We start from the raw sequence: 18,034 nt of genomic DNA, 5'->3' as shown, positions 1-18,034 counted from the left end.
AGTCATGTATGGATGTGAGAGTTGGACTATAAAGAAAACTGAGCACCAAAGAATTGATGCTTTTGAACTGTGGTGTTGGAGAAGACTCTTGAGAGTCCCTTGAACTGCAAGGAGATCCAACCAGTCCATCCTAAAGGAGATCAGTCCTGGGTGTTCATTGGAAGGACTGATGTTGAAACTGAAACTCCAATACTTTGGCCACCTAATGTGAAGAGCTGACTTATTTGAAAAGACCCTGATGCTGGAATAGGTTGAGGGCAGGAGGAGACGGGACAACAGAGGATGAGATGGCAGGATGGCATCACTGAGTCGATGGACATGGGTTTGGGTAAACTCCAGGAGTTGGTGATGGACAGGGAGGCCTGGCGTGCTGTGATTCATGGGGTCGCAAAGAGTCAGACACGACTGAGCGACTGAAATAAACTGAACTGAACTGAAGCAGATATGAATATTGTTATGAGTTGCATACCGCAATGTTCATTGTAGCACTATTTATCATAGCCAAAATATGGAAACAACATAGAAGTTCATTGACAGATGAACGAATAAAGAAGATGTGGTATGTGTGTGTGTGTATCTTTATACCCACAACGAAATATTACTCATCCATTAAAAAAGAATGAAATAATGCCATTGGCAGCCACATGGATGGATCTAAAGACTCTCATACTAAGTGAAGTAAGTCAGAAAGAAAAATACAAATACCATATGTTATCACAGATATGTGGAATCTAAAATATGACACAAATGAACTTATCTATGAAACAGAAACAGACTCACGGACACAGAGAACAGACTTGTACTTGCCAAGGTTGGAGGCAGCGGGCAATGAACTGGGATTTGGGGGTTAGTAGATGCAAGCTATTATATATAGAATAGATAAACAACAAGGTCTTGCTATGTAGCACAAGGAATTATATTCAATATCCTGCAATAAACCATATGGAAAATAATACAAAAAGAATGTATATATATATATATATATATATGTGTGTGTGTGTGTGTGTATGTATGATGGAATCACTTTGCTATACGGCAGAAACCAACACAACATTGTAAATCAAGCATGTTTCAATAAAATAAATTTTCTGAAACATATTGCTGTGAGTGGAATTGCATCCCCCCAAAAGATATGATCAAGTCCTAATCTCTGGCCCCTGTGAACATGACTATCTGGAAATAGAGTCTTTGCTTATGTAACCAAGTTAGGGTGAAGTCATACTAGATAAGGGTGACCCTAACTCAATGACTAGTGTCCTCATACAAAGAAAATTTGGACACAAACATACAGACAGGGAGAACACCATGTGATGACGGAGGCAGACACAGGAGGTTTGCATCTATAAGCCGAGGAGAGCCAAGGATTGCTGGTGGCCACTGGAGGCTGGAGGAGGCAAGGATGGATTCTTCCCTAGAGTCTTCAGAGGGAGCAGGGCTCTTCCCACACCTTGACTTTAGTCTTCTAGTCTCCAAGGTCTGTGAAAGAATATATTTCTGTTATTTTAAGCTGATTAGTTGTTTTAAGCTGACTAGCTCTAGGAAACTAATGCACACATAAGCAAGGCAATTAATATCCAGCCATAATCTTTTCTGGACTTCCCCAACAGCTCAGCAGATAAAGAATAGACCTGCAATGCAGGAAACACAGTAGACTCAGGATCTATCCCTGGGTCAGAAAGATCCCCTGAAGAAGGACATGGCAACACACTCTAGTATTCTTACCTTAAAAATCCCATGGACATAAAAGCCTGGTGGGCTACAGTTCAAAGGGTCACAAAGAGTTGGATACGACTGAGCATTAGCAGAATATGATACGATAATCTATTCTACAATGTTATTTCCCGTCTACTAACACTTCTGAGGCAAGAAATTCAAATATTGTTCTTCATGTCTGATGAGAACTATCCTTGCAAAGCTCTGAATGTGAAGGGGCAGTTTGAAACTGTTTGGCAGCACAGTCTGCCCTTAAGAGCACTGATTCCATCATCCATCAGCTGTGACTTTCCGTATGTTCCACCCTCTTGGTGCTTGTTCCTTGCTTTGTAAAATAGTGATAATAGTGGTCTCATTGGACTATTGTGAGAACTACATTAGCTAATAAATGTAAAGCAATTAGAACAGTAGCTGGCCCATTGTAAGCATTCAATAAATGTTAGCTATAATTATCATGTCTGACTAAACATTTTGGTTCCATTCCCATTTTAGAATTACAAAAATTTCACAGGCATATTTTTAGAATGCATATATCAATTTGTAAATTACTTATATATCACCATATCAACACTGCTTTTGCAGCTCCAAGTAATTCTCACCCAAATTGACTTTTGTAACCTCAGGAGTCCTACTCCTCAGGGCCACCAGAAAGAGGAGTGGGCAGGAAGAAGGAAAAAAATGACAAGAAAAAGAAAAGATTGCTAGTTGGAGCTCCCATGGAGTTGAAATTCTACAAAGCAGCATCAGGAAGCATCAAAAGGAATGAGGCATTTGGACGAGGTTGTTTGACAAGCAGCATCCTCCACTGTCGATGTAGGAAATGTGATGCTGGTCGCAGCTCTTCTCCTGCTGACCCATAATGGAGTGAGAGCTCTGCTGACATCTGGTCACCTTCGGTCCACAGTTTTGTGCTCACTGTGGAGCGTCCATGTGACCATGAATTCGAGAGTCATCAGGGCAGCTCTGCACAGCAGGCTCAAGTGGACGGGTGAGCTGTCCTTGGGATAATTCAGCAAATAGGCGGCAGATTTGTCCAGCCTAACTCTGTTTGCATGGTGCTCACCAGCATCTGCTAACAGCTGTCAGTATCCGTTCTTCGCAGCTTCCCAGATACCTTAAATATTTATTATCCCCATAACCACTTGGCTCATCTCTCTGGTAATTCTGCTGCAATTCCCAAGGCCTCCTTCTTTTATCTTACCTAATAGGACTGCAGGAGACTGGGCCTCCAGCTAAGAAAAGGCCGGAGGTGAAGAGCTCTCACAAGGGGGCGCGTAGCTCGAGCCAGTGTCAGGGATTTTGAAAGAATAGTTCCTATTTCTGAAAGCCAAATCCCAAACTTACTCCTGTTGAGAAACTAATTAGCTATTTAAATGTCCCTGACTAATCTTCTAGACTTTCTTTTACAAATTAAGTATAAAATAAGACTGCCCCGATAACTTGTATACTGTGTAATTTTTAAAAAAAAGTGTAACTTGCAATAGTATCCAAGTGTAATCCATGTGGACTGGAATATATCAGTTAAGGCTCACAGTCACCCAAGGAAGAGGAGGAATAAATACAGGAGAGAAGCAAGCTTGACAGATACCTGAGTTGTCAATAGAAACAAGAAAAAGGGTTTTGTAGAGCAAAGGGGAACCAGCAGCTCATATTGTGAATGGTGCCGGTGCTGACACGGAGCTGGCACCTGAAAGAAATAGCTTTTATTGGATGTCAGCTTAAGAAGAAGAAAAGAAAGGAAACTGAAGAAAAAAATTAGCTGAATGAGTACAAGGGAAAGGATCAATAACTCCCTCTGATGTTTTTTTGGCAAATTGGCCAAGAAAGGGCTGAAGTCTTTACTGGCTGACAATTCTGGCATCTTTCCCAAATAGAAATGTTGCAGCCAGAAAACGCACTTAGCGAATTTAGTGAGACAATTAGTTTGGGAATATGTATGAAAAGGCAGAGCACAGACTGACAAAATGACTGTCATCAAGACTTCTGGGTCCACCCCGATGTCATGCATTGGTATCGGGTTGATGTCACCGGGTGGGTGAGAATACTTAAAGCCCAGGTTGTGTGCTCAGCATCCAGGAGAGGTGGTGTGATCAAGTAATTTGTCACCCAGATCCAGAGGGGGTGCTGTGAATAATCACGCTGGGCCATCAGCACAAACCCAACTGTCCTAGGCAACCTAGGGTATATCGACACCCTACCAGGGACACTTAACTCTCCCAGAAACCCATTGTCATAGACTAGGATTCTTGACACAGTAGCTGCCTTGACAATATAAGCCTTCACTCATAAGAAGTCATAGGAAAAAGGGGGAAATAACTTGAGTTCAAGTTATCATTCCTGCTAGAAACAACAACATCCAATCACTTGCCCATCAGCCATCAGGACAGCAGTCCTGGACTTCTATGGTTTTTATATTTTTCCTTTTCATCTGCTCAGGGATATTTTCAAGCCAGAACTTTCATTCTGGACTAAATAGGGATAGGTATGTGTCTTGTTATTAACTAAAATGTAAACATTTCAGGCTAAGAGCTGAAGAACTAATGCTTTTAAATTGTGGTGCTGGAGAAGACTCTTGAGAGTCCCTTGAACTGCAAGGAGATCAAACCAGTCAATCCTAAAGGAAATCAACCTTGAATATTCATTGGAAGGACTGATGCTGAAGCTGAAGCTCCAATACTTTGGCCACCTAATGAGAAGAGCTGACTCATTGGAAAAGATCCTGATGCTGGGAAAGATTGAAGGCAGGAGGAGAAGGGGGTGGCAGAGGATGAGATGGTTAGATGGCATCACTGACTCAACGGACATGAGTATGAACAAGCTCCAGGAGATTGTGGAGGACAGAGGAGCCTGACGTGCTACAGTTCATGGGGTGGCAAAGAGTTGGGCATGATCTTGTGACTGAACAAAATCAACATAGCAGTGTGTATTCCCTGAAGCTATGGCATCCAGTATTCTGAAAAGAAGGGAGAGAACCAAATACAGTCACAAAGTCCTAGTTTGCTTCCAATCACAGGAATTCAGTTGGTTGTAGTAAACCATTTTCATTAGCTCAATTTCCATGGCTTTCAGCTTTGTAACACTATTTCATAATCATCATAGAAATGTAAGTTTTCCGCTCCCTCATATCTATCTTTTGCTCCCGCCCCAAGTCATTCAGGAAGTTCAATTTTGAATTGCAACTGATGCATATTTGCCTTTATTAAGTTTTAGTGTCAAGTCATGAAAATAAAACAGAGACACTTTTGGAATTTCACCCACAGTCTGGAACATGAAAATTAGTCATTTAGCAGTTGGGCCCTTCCAACTACAACTTTTAATTCAACCTGAGTGCTGTCCTGCAGAGGCCAAGAGTTCTAACATCTTGCGATATGGCTGTCACTGAATCACAGTGAATTATATAAAGTACTACTACAGTAACATGTATAACATGTTGTATTGATACTTCCAAAGCGCTATCCCAAATAGAGGCTGGTTTATCTTTACCAGACTTCTGTGAGGGGTCATAGAGAAAGCATTTGGGAACAGTTCAGTCAGGTCAGTTCAGTCACTCAGTTGTGTCCAATTCTTTGCGACCCCATGGACTGCAGCATGCCAGGCCTCCCTGTTCATCACCAACTCCCAGAGTTTACTCAAACTCATGCCCATTGAGTCGGTGATGCCATCCAACCATCTCATCTTCTGTCATCCCCTTCTCCTTCTGCCTTCAATCTTTCCCAGCATCAGGGTCTTTTCCAATGAGTCAGTTATTTGCATCACGTGGCCAAAATATTGGAGTTTCAGCTTCAGCATCAGTCCTTCCATTGAATGTTCAGGACTGATTTCCTTTAGGATGAACTGGTTGGATCTCCTTGCAGTCCACGGGACTCTCAAGAGCAGATTAGAAACTGTGACAGAAGGAGGAAGCTGGTTACCCAGAGCCACACTGTTGACTAGAGACTAGCCTAGCAGTAGACACTGATGCTTCTGACTTTTGTACTGACCGATTTTCTATAGAAACTCCTAAATCAATTCTGCCACCATCTTAGAATGTTAAGATTTGTCACCGTGTAATTCATCGCCGCCCCCTCCCAGTTTCTAAAGGAATCTGCTGCTGATATTTGGTCTCTATAACACAGAATACATCATTATACATTACACCTTATAAGAAATAAAACCATAATATAGCCATGTTTTTTAATGTATTCGTGAGCTGGTATTCAACCCAAAATATAACCCACGTTTAGAACCCAAATATGAGAGTACTTGCAACTGCTGTTATGTACCTTACTGAATTTAAAACCTTAAAATTTCCAAAAAGTATTTTCCTAATCACATTACATCAATAATACGTAAAGGAAAATGATATGAGCTCAAATGTATACATAATTAAAGAGATTCACTTTATGAAAACTTTAAGTCACTCCAAGTGTTATGGTCCCACATCACCAGTATTAGGACAACACCAGAAAATTTGATATAAATTGTCAGAATAATGATAAACATCTTCAAAAACATTTGCTAAAGAGATTATGATCATGTAATGAATTGTCTAAAGCAGCAAACAGAATGTCAGGAGAAGAGGGATAACCTAGGACTGCAAACACAAGCTAGAACCGCCCAGATGAAACATTGGACTGTACTGTCCCTCTAGCTCAAGTCCGGAGCAGATTGGAGGAGAGGTCTGCAAAGACCATATTGACAGAGCACAGATTTTAACAGGAGATGCTGTGAATATTCTTATCTGACCATGACCTAACAAAACTCTAACACTGGTCTCTTTGTGTGATAACTGATTCCTGGTAAAAGAAGCTAAGACAATAAAAAGAATATTTTGCCCACTTCTGCTAATTAAAAAAAAAAAAAGTTGGAATAGGAGGCTGGGGAAAAGAAACTCTTTCTTTTGGGCGAAAGCCAAGGACAACCTCAAAGATCATCTTCAGAGACAAAAACTCGGAGGAACTATTAATACTTCAGGAATGCTGAAGCTTGGGTGACACGTGATGTGATGGGTGGAGGTTTCTAACAAGAGAGGCTTGCTGATTTGGGGGTGGGCGGGTGAGGGGGGTTTCTGAAGCTAGGCCTGTTGTTTTTCATTTGTGTGTGTGGGCTCTTGGTGCTTTGAAGTTCTAGCCAGCAATGAAGAAGAGAAAAACTTGCGCTGGTGTTTTTCGTTTGACGGAGAGCCGTGATTTAGGGAAGGCTTCCTCCATATATGCGCTGCACGCCGAGGCCGCAGGTTTAGCAGAGCCTGTAAGTCATCTTCTAACTGCATTTCTAAAATGACCGCACATCCTTGGGATCTCGTCAAGTAATTCATGAAGCCGTCATTAGCGTCCAGCTACACGGTTCCTGAACACAGCTAGAAAGAACATTCAGTTGCCTCTTATCTAAAGGGGCTAAAAACAACCAGCACTCGGCCCATTAAAACGTAAAAGCAGCGCTGAGTCCTTTCATTTCACTCTGATTCCTGGCACTGGCTGCGTGATCCTGTAGGGACATTCTCGTTAGGACTTGTTGCTTCCCCATTCAACATTATTCGTGGCAAACCGTTAGGCCAACAGCTATGCCCTGTTCTTTTGTTCTTGAAGGAAACATCTGTTCTTTTGTCAGGCAGCACATGCCAAAAACTCGGCAATTATAAGCAGAGGGCTCTTCAGGGAGTAGCCCATGCCTCACACAGCCTGGAGCACAGACCTTGAAAACTTCCTGCCCTCCTGTCCCCGCAGCCCCCTGGATGTTACAGACTGGCTGGCTGATCACAGTGAGATCCCCACCCAGCAGCCCTCGAGCATCCACGCTGGAGGAGGGAGGAAGGCAAGTGAGGGTGTGGGGGGGTTGGGGGGTGGGGTGGGGTGGAACAGAAAGTGGGGTTAATAATTGATGGTGCTGCATTAAAAACAGGCCTCATTTGACAGGAGTGTGGAAGCCACCCGCTGGGATCTGAATTCCCCAAGCATGTGCTGGTGATGTCTAGCATCCTTCATCATACAGCCTGCTCAAGAAGGGAAGAAAGAAGCTGGAGAAAAGAATCCACTGGGAGGCATGCAGAAAATGACTGAAGGAACCATTCCAGTTCAGTCAAGGTGCAATGCCTCTCTCTCATCCTTGGGTTTCAAGGGCCCACAAGCAGGCTGAGGAGACTTGCTTCCTGGGTCTGAATTTAGGTTCCACCCACTGTAGCCCTCTAACCCTAGAAGAGTTACAAGCTCTCTGAGCCTCAGTTTCTCTGTCTCTCAAATGGAAGCCAGTAGTGGTGTGTGTGGCAAAAATTTGCTAACAATACCCATAGTACAAAATAATAAAGCTGTAAAAGCAGGAATCTAAGTTTCCATCCCCAGAAGTCAGAAAAAGTAAAGTAAACCCAGAAAAAGCAGAAGCAAAGAAATAATTAAGATTATAGTAAAAAACGCATGAAGTAGAAAACAAAAAACAAGAGACACAAAGTTGGGTCTTTGAAAATGCTGATAAAATTGATAAATCTCTTGCCATGCATGCATGCGTTGGAGAAGGGAATGGCAACCCACTCCAGCATTCTTGCCTGGAGAATCCCAGGCACAGAGGAGCCTGGTGGGCTTCTGTCTATGACGTCGCACAGAGTCGGACACGACTGAAGCAACTTAGCAGCAGCAGCATACTTACCAAAAAAAAAAAAAAAAAAGAAAAACTAGAGGAGAAAATATAAATTACCAAAATTAAGAATTATAGAAAAGACAGCACTAAAATTCTTGCAGAAATTAGATGGTTAAAAAAGCAAACATCATGAACACTATTAGGCCAGTAAATTTGATAACTTAAATGAAAAATTAATGATTTCCCAAAAAACACAATGTAAGAAAATTGACTGCAGAAGAAATATAACATTTAAGTAGCCCCAGATCTAGTAAAGAAATTAAGTTCATAATCAAAATATTTTCACAAAGAAAACTTCAGTCCAGCTGACTTTAATGCTAAAGTCTATGAAACATTTAAGAAATTATTAATACCAGTCTTTAAACAAAGACACTCTCAGAAAATACAGGAGGACCAAACACTTCCCAAACCTTTCCATGAGCCCACCATTATGCTGAAATCAAACTAACAGAGACATTCCAAGAAAAGAAAACCGTAAAAATCCCTTATGAACATATGTGCAAAAATCACCAACAAAATATTAGCAAATAGAATCCAGCAATGTATGAAAAGACTATGATGTCATGAGCTGGCACAGTTCATTCTGGAATGCAATGTTGGCCCAACATTGGAGAATCAATCTATGCAATTTACCACATTAACAGAATAAAGAAAAAGATCACTGAAGTATTTCAATAGATTCATAAGTTGCATTTTGGAAAATTCAACAAGCATTCTAAAATTCTCAGCAAAGGAGATATACAAGAAAACTTCCATATCCAAACATAAGGCATCTGTAGAAAACCTCACATAATGGTAAAAAAACAAAAAATGCTTCACCTGAAGAGAAAAGATAAGGATATATGCTCTCACTACTCTTCACTATGATGTAATATTATACTGAAGTTCAATAAGGTCCCTTTATGACAGAGGTCTTGCCTGATAGCTCAGTTGGTAAAGAATCCGCCTGCAATGCAGGAGACCCCAGTTCAATTCCTGAGTCAGGAAGATCCACTGGAAAAGGGATAGGCTACCCACTCCAGTGTTCTTGGGCTTCCCTTGTGGCTCAGCTGGTAAAGAATCCACCTGCAATGCAGGAGACCTGGGTTCGATCCCTGGGTTGAGAAGATCCCCTGGAGAAGGGAAAGTCTACCCACTCCAGTATTCTTGCCTGAAGAATTCCATGGACTGTATAGTCCATGGGGTCGAAAAGAGTCAGACACAACTGAGTGACTTTCACTTTCACTTTCATGACATAGGTCCGTATAGTCAAGGCTATGTGCTTCCCATAGTCATGTATGGATGTGAGAGTTGAACCATAAAGAAGGCTGAGCACCAATGAATTAAGGCTTTCAAATTATGAGGTGCTCGAGAAGACTCTTGAGAGGCCCTTAGACTGCAAGGAGATCAATAGACTGCAAGGAGATCCAATCAGTCAATCCTAAAGGAAATCAACCCTGAATATTCACTGGAAGGACAGGTGCTGAAGCTAAAACTCCAATCCTTTGGCCACCTGATGGAAAGAGCTGACTTACTGGGAAAGAAGCTGATACTGGGAAAGATTGACGGCCAGAGGAAAAGGGGGTGACAGAGGATGAGATGGTTGGATGGCATCACCAACTCAATGGACGTCAGTTTGAATAAACTCCAGGAGATAGTGAAAGACAGGGGAGCCTGCTATGCTACTGTCCTTGGGGTTGCAAAGAGTCAAACAGGACTTAGCAACTAAACAGCAACAATATCAATAAAAAGTACACAATTTTAAAGTAAGAAAGACAATTGTCCATATATAAAGTTCTAAGGAATCTATTAAAAAACTCTACTAAAATTAAGTGAATTTAATAAAGTCATGGGTCAGGTCAATATATAAATTCAAACGCATACCAGCAATACAATACACCAGCAATATACAATTGCAATTGAAAATTAAAAAAAAATAATAAAGCTCATACTGGCATCAAAAACAAAATGAGAAAATGTAGTCAAGAATAAATTGAACCAAGTTTGTGTCAGACCTATGTGCTGAAAACCAGAAAACATTGCTGAGAGAAATAAAGGATATAAATAAATGGAACAATACATCATCTTCATAAATTGGAAGACACAGTATTAAGATAAGCATTCTCCCCAAATTGATCTCAGCTTCAAGGCAATCTTGATTAAAATCACATCAGATTCTTTTACAAAAATTAAAAAGCTACTCTAAAATATGTACGGGGATATATGAAGGACATAGAACTGAGCCAAAACAATTTTGGAAAAGAATAAAATTGGAGGACTTTCACTACTGAGTTCAAAAGTTCTAAAAGCACAGAAACTAAGACATGGTTTCAGTGTAAGGATACACAGAATAATGAAACAGAATAGATTCCAGAAATAAATCTAAACTCATGTGGTCGATTAATTCTTAACAAAGGCATTGATACATTTCAATAGAGAAAGTATAGATTTTTCAACAAGTGGTGCCAAACAACTGGACTTTGGTATGGAAAAAAGGAACCTCAAGCCCTGTCTCATTCACAAAAATCTATTTGGAATGTATTAAAGACTCAACGTGAAAGGTAAAAGCATAAAACTTCTAGAAATGTGTACAGGAGAAAAATCTTTACAATCTTGGCATAGGTAAAGATTTCTTATGACACACAAAAAATTAAATATAAAAGGAAAAACCAACAATACATTTGATTAAAAAGAAAACTTCTGCTCTTCCGAGGATGCCACTGAGAGAATGAAAAGGTAATCCACACCCTGGGAGAAAATATAGGTAGATACCTACCAACCGACATGCATACATAGATAAAGATACTCTTTTGTGAAGATATGCCTTCCTTTTTTAACATTTCCTCATCATTAGTCAGTAACAAGATCTTCTAAAATCATTCCCCATTTTTAAAACATAATCAAAAGACCTAGATGAAGATTCTCTGGCCACAGTTCAGATAAAAGCAGAGATGAAAAAAGGAACAGAAAGGTCTGTATGGACTAGGATGCCTTCAGGGTCCTGGTACAACCAGAGAAGGTCAGTTGGCTGAACTCTGAGAGGACTTCCAGAGAGGTCACTTAAATGAGGAGGCTGAAGATTCACCCTTGACACTGAAGTTTAAAGAGCAAAATATTTAAAATCTTATTCTTTTTATCTAGCTTTTTTTTCAACTTTATTTGGGTACAATTTACATACAATAAAACCCACCCATTTGGAGAATACAGCCTTATGAAATTCGGCAAAAGGTAAAAGTAACATCCAGCACAGCGTTTCTCATGATGTACTCTGCATATAAGTTAAATAAGCAGGGTAACAATATACAGCCTTGATGGGCTGGATGAAGCACAAGCTGGACTCAAATTTGCTGGGAGAAATATCAATAACCTCAGATATGCAGATGACACCACCCTTGCGGCAGAAAGGGAAGAAGAACTAAAGAGCCTCTTGATGAAAGTGAAAGAGGAAACCCCAGGGTTAGCAGAAGGAAAGAAATCTTAAAAATTAGGGCAGAAATAAATGCAAAAGAAACTAGAGACCATAGCAAAAATCAACAAAGCTAAAAGCTGGTTTTTTGAAAAAATAAACAAAATTGACAAACCATTAGCAAGACTCATTAAGAAACAAAGAGAGAAGAACCAAATTAACCAAATAAGAAATGAAAAGGGTGAGATCACAACAGACAACACTGAAATACAAAGGATCATAAGAGACTACTACCAGCAGCTCTATGCCAATAAAATGGACAACTTGGATGAAATGGACAAATTCTTAGAAAAGTATAACTTTCCAAAACTGAACCAGGAAGAAATAGAAGATCTTAACAGAACCATCACAAGCAAGGAAATCGAAACTGTAATCAAAAATCTTCCAGCAAACAAAAGCCCAGGACCAGATGGCTTCACAGCTGAATTCTACCAAAAATTTAGAGAAGAGCTAACACCTATCTTACTCAAAATCTTCCAGAAAATTGCAGAAGAAGGTAAACTTCCAAACTCATTCTATGAGGCCACCATCACCCTAATTCCAAAACCAGACAAAGATGCCACAAAAAAAGAAAACTACAGGCCAATATCACTGATGAACATAGATGCAAAAATCCTTAACAAAATTCTAGCAAACAGAATCCAACAACATATTAAAAAAATCATACACCATGACCAAGTGGGCTTTATCCCAGGAATGCAAGGATTCTTTAATATCCACAAATCAATCAACGTAATACACCACATTAACAAATTGAAAGATAAAAACCATATGATTATCTCAATAGATGCAGAGAAAGCCTTTGACAAAATTCAACACTCATTTATGATTAAAACTCTCCAGAAAGCAGGCATAGAAGGAACATACCTCAACATAATAAAAGCTATATATGACAAACCCACAGCAAGCATCACCCTCAATGGTGAAAAATTGAAAGCATTTCCCCTGAAATCAGGAACAAGACAAGGGTGCCCACTCTCATCACTACTATTCAACATAGTGTTGGAAGTTTTGGTCACAGCAATCAGAGCAGAAAAAGAAGTAAAAGGGATCCAGATAGGAAAAGAAGAAGTGAAACTCTCGCTGTTTGCAGATGACATGATCCTCTACATAGAAAACCCTAAAGACTCTTCCAGAAAATTACTAGAGCTAATCAATGAATATAGTAAAGTTGCAGGATATAAAATTAACACAGAGAAATCCCTTGCATTCCTATACTAACAATGAAAAAACAGAAAGAGAAATTAAGGAAACAATACCATTCACCATTGCAACAAAAAGAATAAAATACTTAGGAGTATATCTACCTAAAGAAACAAAAGACCTATACATAGAAAACTATAAAACACTGATGAAAGAAATCAAAGAGGACACAAACAGATGGAGAAACATACCGTGTTCATGGATTGGAAGAATCGATATTGTCAAAATGGCTATTCTACCCAAAGCAATCTATAGATTCAATGCAATCCCTATCAAGCTACCAACGGTATTTTTCACAGAACTAGAACAAATAATTTCACAATTTGTATGGAAATACAAAAAACCTCGAATAGCCAAAGTAATCTTGAGAAAGAAGAATGGAACTGGAGGAATCAACCTGCCTGACTTCAGACTCTACTACAAAGCCACAGTCATCAAGACAGTATGGTACTGGCACAAAGACAGAAATATAGATCAATGGAACAGAATAGAAAGCCCAGAGATAAATCCACGAACCTATGGACACCTTATCTTTGACAAAGGAGGCAAGGATATACAATGTAAAAAAGACAACCTCTTTAACAAGTGGTGCTGGGAAAACTGGTCAACCACTTATAAAAGAATGAAACTAGAACACTTTCTAACACCATACACAAAAATAAACTCAAAATGGATTAAAGATCTAAATGTAAGACCAGAAACTATAAAACTCCTAGAGGAGAACATAGGCAAAACACTCTCCGACATAAATCACAGCAAGATCTTCTATGATCCACCTCCCAGAATATTGGAAGTAAAAGCAAAGATAAACAAATGGGACCTAATGAAACTTAAAAGCTTCTGCACTACAAAGGAAACTATAAGTAAGGTGAAAAGACAGCCCTCAGATTGGGAGAAAATAATAGCAAATGAAGAAACAGACAAAGGATTAATCTCAAAAATATACAAGCAACTCCTGAAGGTCAATTCCAGAAAAATAAATGACCCAATCAAAAAATGGGCCAAAGAACTAAACAGACATTTCTCCAAAGAAGACATACAGATGGCTAACAAACACATGAAAAGATGCTCAACATCACACATTATTAGAGAAATGCAAATCAAAACCACAATGAGGTACCATTACACGCCAGTCAGGATGGCTGCTATCCAAAAGTCTACAAGCAATAAATGCTGGAGAGGGTGTGGAGAAAAGGGAACCCTCTTACACTGTTGGTGGGAATGCAAACTAGTACAGTCACTATGTAAAACAGTGTGGAGATTTCTTAAAAAAACCGGAAATAGAACTGCCATATGACCCAGCAATACCACTTCTGGGCATACACACTGAGGAATCCAGATCTGAAAGAGACACGTGCACCCCAATGTTCATCGCAGCACTGTTTATAATAGCCAGGACATGGAAGCAACCTAGATGCCCATCAGCAGATGAATGGATAAGGAAGCTGTGGCACATATACACCATGGAATATTACTCGGCCGTTAAAAAGAATTCATTTGAATCAGTTCTAATGAGATGGATGAAACTGAAGCCCATTATACAGAGTGAAGTAAGCCAGAAAGATAAAGAACATTACAGCATACTAACACATATATATGGAATTTAGAAAGATGGTAATGATAACCCTATATGCAAAACAGAAAAAGAGACACAGAAGTACAGAACAGACCTTTGAACTCTGTGGGAGAAGGTGAGGGTGGGATGTTTCGAAAGAACAGCATGTATATTATCTATGGTGAAACAGATCACCAGCCCAGGTGGGATGCATGAGACAAGTGCTCGGGCCTGGTGCACTGGGAAGACCCAGAGGAATCGGGTGGAGAGGGAGGTGGGAGGGGGGATCGGGATAGGGAATACGTGTAACTCTATGGCTGATTCATGTCAATGTATGACAAAAACCCACTGAAATGTTGTGAAGTAATTAGCCTCCAACTAATAAAAAAAAAATTAAAAAAAAAAAAAAGAAAGTGAAACAGGAGATTGAGAAAGTTGGCTTAAAGCTCAACATTCAGAAAACTCAGATCATGGCATCTGGTCCCATCACTTCATGGCAAATAGATGGGGAACAGTGGAAACAATGGCTGACTTTATTTTTCTGGGCTCCAAAATCACTGCAGATGGTGATTGCAACCATGAAATTAAAAGACGCTTGCTCCTTGGAAAGAAAGTTATGACCAACCTACATAGCATATTAAAAAGCAGAGACATTACTTTGTCAACAAAGGTCTGTCTAGTCAAGGCTATGGTTTTTCCAGTAGTCATGTGTGGATGTGAGAGTTGGACTATAAAGAAAGCTGAGCACCGAAGAATTGATGCTTTTGAACTGTGGTGTTGGAGAAGACTCTTGAGAGTCCCTTGGACTGCAAGGAGATCCAAGCAGTCCATCCTAAAGGAAATCAGTCCTGGGTTTTCATTGGAAGGACTGATGTTTAAGCTGAAACTCCAATACTTTGGCCACCTCATGTGAAGAGCTGACTCTTTTGAAAAGACCCTGATGCTGGGAAAGATTGAGGGCGAGAGGAGAAGGGGACAACAGAGGATGAGATGGTTGGATGACATCACTGACTTGATGGACATGGGTTTGGGTAAACTCCAGGAGCTGGTGATGGACAGGGAGGCCATGGGGTCGCAAAGAGTCAGACACGGCTGAGTGACTGAACTGAACTGAAAAGTAACATCACAATCAAGATATAGAAACTTTTCATCATCGTCCCACCTCCAGTCTCAGGAACCACCAATCTACTTTTAATTGTGATGTTTTAGATTTTTTTAAGAATTTCATATAAAAGGAATAATACAGTATTCATTACCTTGTGTCTTGTTTTTTTGTTTAGCATAATGCTTTTGAAAGTTTTCATTTCTGTGTTTGTGAGATATGCCACAATATGTGTGATGGGCATTTGGGGAATTTCAAGTTTGGGGCTTTTATGAATAAAACATAAGCTTTTGTTTCACTTGGGTGAAAACCTAGGAATGGAATTTCTGGTTTGTATGGTAAGTAGATGTTTTATTTTGTGAGAAACGGCCAAACTTTCCCAAAGTGGTTATCGCATTTTACATTCCCACCAGCAAAGAGGGAGAGACCCAGTAGTTCCACATTCTTGGTATTGTCCACAGTTTTAATTTCGGCCATTCTAGTGGGAGAAATGGTTTATCATTAAGACTTTAATTTGCATTTCCCAAATGGCTAATGATAATTGAGCATCTTTCCATGTGATTACTGGCCATTCAGATAGCTTTAGTAGTTTCCATTCAAAACTTTTGTCCATTTTTAAATTGTATTGTGTTCTTATTATCAAGTGGTAAGATTTCTTTGTGTGTTCTAGATGTTTGTTCTCTGTATCTAAATACGCATGCTGAACACGTTTCCCAGGGACCAGAGGATGTCTCTTCTTTGTGTCTGCCATATTCTTGCCCCTCTCATCTATGTTATGCATTTGTACTAAGTCACTTCAGTAGTGTCTGACTCCACGAGACCCTTTGGACTGTAACCTGCCAGGCTCCTCTGTCCATGGGATTCTCCAGGCAAGAATACTGGAGTGGGTTGGTATGTCCTCCTCCAGGGGATCCTTCTGTCCCAGGGATCGAACCTGTGTCTTGTAGGTCTCCTGCATTGGCAGGCAGACTCTTTACCACTAACGCCACCTGGGAAGCCCCTCTTATCTAGCTTAGAGGGGCAATGATAGAGATAAACCCACAACCTGAGCACCAACTAGAGATTAGCTCCAGTCGGAGAACCAGAATAAGTCTAGACACATGCCCTCAAGGGGCAAAGAATTCAGGTCTTAAAATATAGCAAGGCATTCTCTAATAGGCAGGTAAAATCACAGTGCGACAGAGCATCAGATAGCATAATCAGACAGTAATCAGCTTTGTTCAAACAAAATTCTATGTAGCGTTTATCTGATTTGGTCTAACCTTTGTAGCAGAATCCAGACATTATGTGTAATAGTAATTGAAAAGATTCTGAAAATCAGGCTCCTAAAACTTTTGTTACATTTTTTGAGTACTCAACATGATCTGAGTATTTCAAAAATACAAGCTCATCTAATACAATGACTGTATGAGATATGTGTGATCTTAGGAAGGGCAGCATCAACATGATCTGGGAAAGGGTTAAAAACTGCAGATTCTCATGCCCCACCCCAGATGGACAGAATCAGAAACTCAGATTGACCAGGGGATAGCAAAGTGATTTTGACGATTAAAATTTGAGAACCACTGATCAAAAGTATGGTCTTCTTGCCTAAGAAATATAGTTTCTCTTAGCATCTATTACCCACTTAGTCAAACTTCAGTCTTTAAGCACTGAGCCTTTAACCTTGGATTTCTGGTGAAGATTTTCTTTTTATAAATTCTACCAAAGCTGGTTATTGGCAGTGACTTTGCCCCAGCTGGTAAAATGTGCTCACTGTGGCTGTACTGATGCTCTCTTTGGCACCTGCATTCTTATCAGTATATCAGATTTTCTGTTTTGTTTTTTTGTTTTTTGTTATCACTATGGCCAAAGAAGGATTTCAAAGTTCCTCTGGCAGGAAAATATCTCACCTGCTTTGAGGCACAACAGGAAGTAAGTCTATCTTTATGCAGCAACAAGAATGCCATGTTACTTTCCATGTAACCTCGTTAAACGTCTTCCTGGTGAAATGCTTCAAATAGGCCAGTCATTTGGGGCCACAACAGCTTCTCGGAAGAGGTCACGTTGGCAAGAGTCAGGTGGAGAAGGAGGAGCAAACGTGAACAATGAAGTCAGGGTTGTGTTTTTAATAGTAAAGTATTACGGGTCTCCCACTTCTGAGCAACCAGTGGGGGATGATCCTGGAGTTAGGACAACATAAAACAAGAACAGGTATCACCTTGCACACACGTGAACCTTGGTAATACAACATGGCAGAGGATCCATGCTTCCCTGAGGAGCTCAGATGTAAAGAATCTGCCTGCAACGCAGGAGACCTGGGTTCGATCCCTAGTAAAGAAGCCTCCTGCCAATGCAGGAGATGTAAGTGATGAGGGTTCGATCCCTGGGATCAAGAAGATCCCCTGGAGAAGGAAATGGCAACCCA

At 40.2% G+C, this 18,034-nt stretch overlaps 1 pseudogene; it reads left to right on the top strand.

The window, feature by feature from the left end:
• LOC136164151 (H/ACA ribonucleoprotein complex subunit 1-like) overlaps positions 1–18,034 on the top strand; it is a 66,546-nt pseudogene that overhangs the window by 18,002 nt on the left and 30,510 nt on the right.

The sequence above is a fragment of the Muntiacus reevesi genome, chromosome 3 (genome assembly GCF_963930625.1).
Source record: "Muntiacus reevesi chromosome 3, mMunRee1.1, whole genome shotgun sequence".
Classification (NCBI taxonomy): Eukaryota; Metazoa; Chordata; class Mammalia; order Artiodactyla; family Cervidae; genus Muntiacus; species Muntiacus reevesi.
The sequence above is the reverse complement of the archived record's forward strand: the minus strand, read 5'-3'. Positions and strand labels throughout refer to the sequence as shown.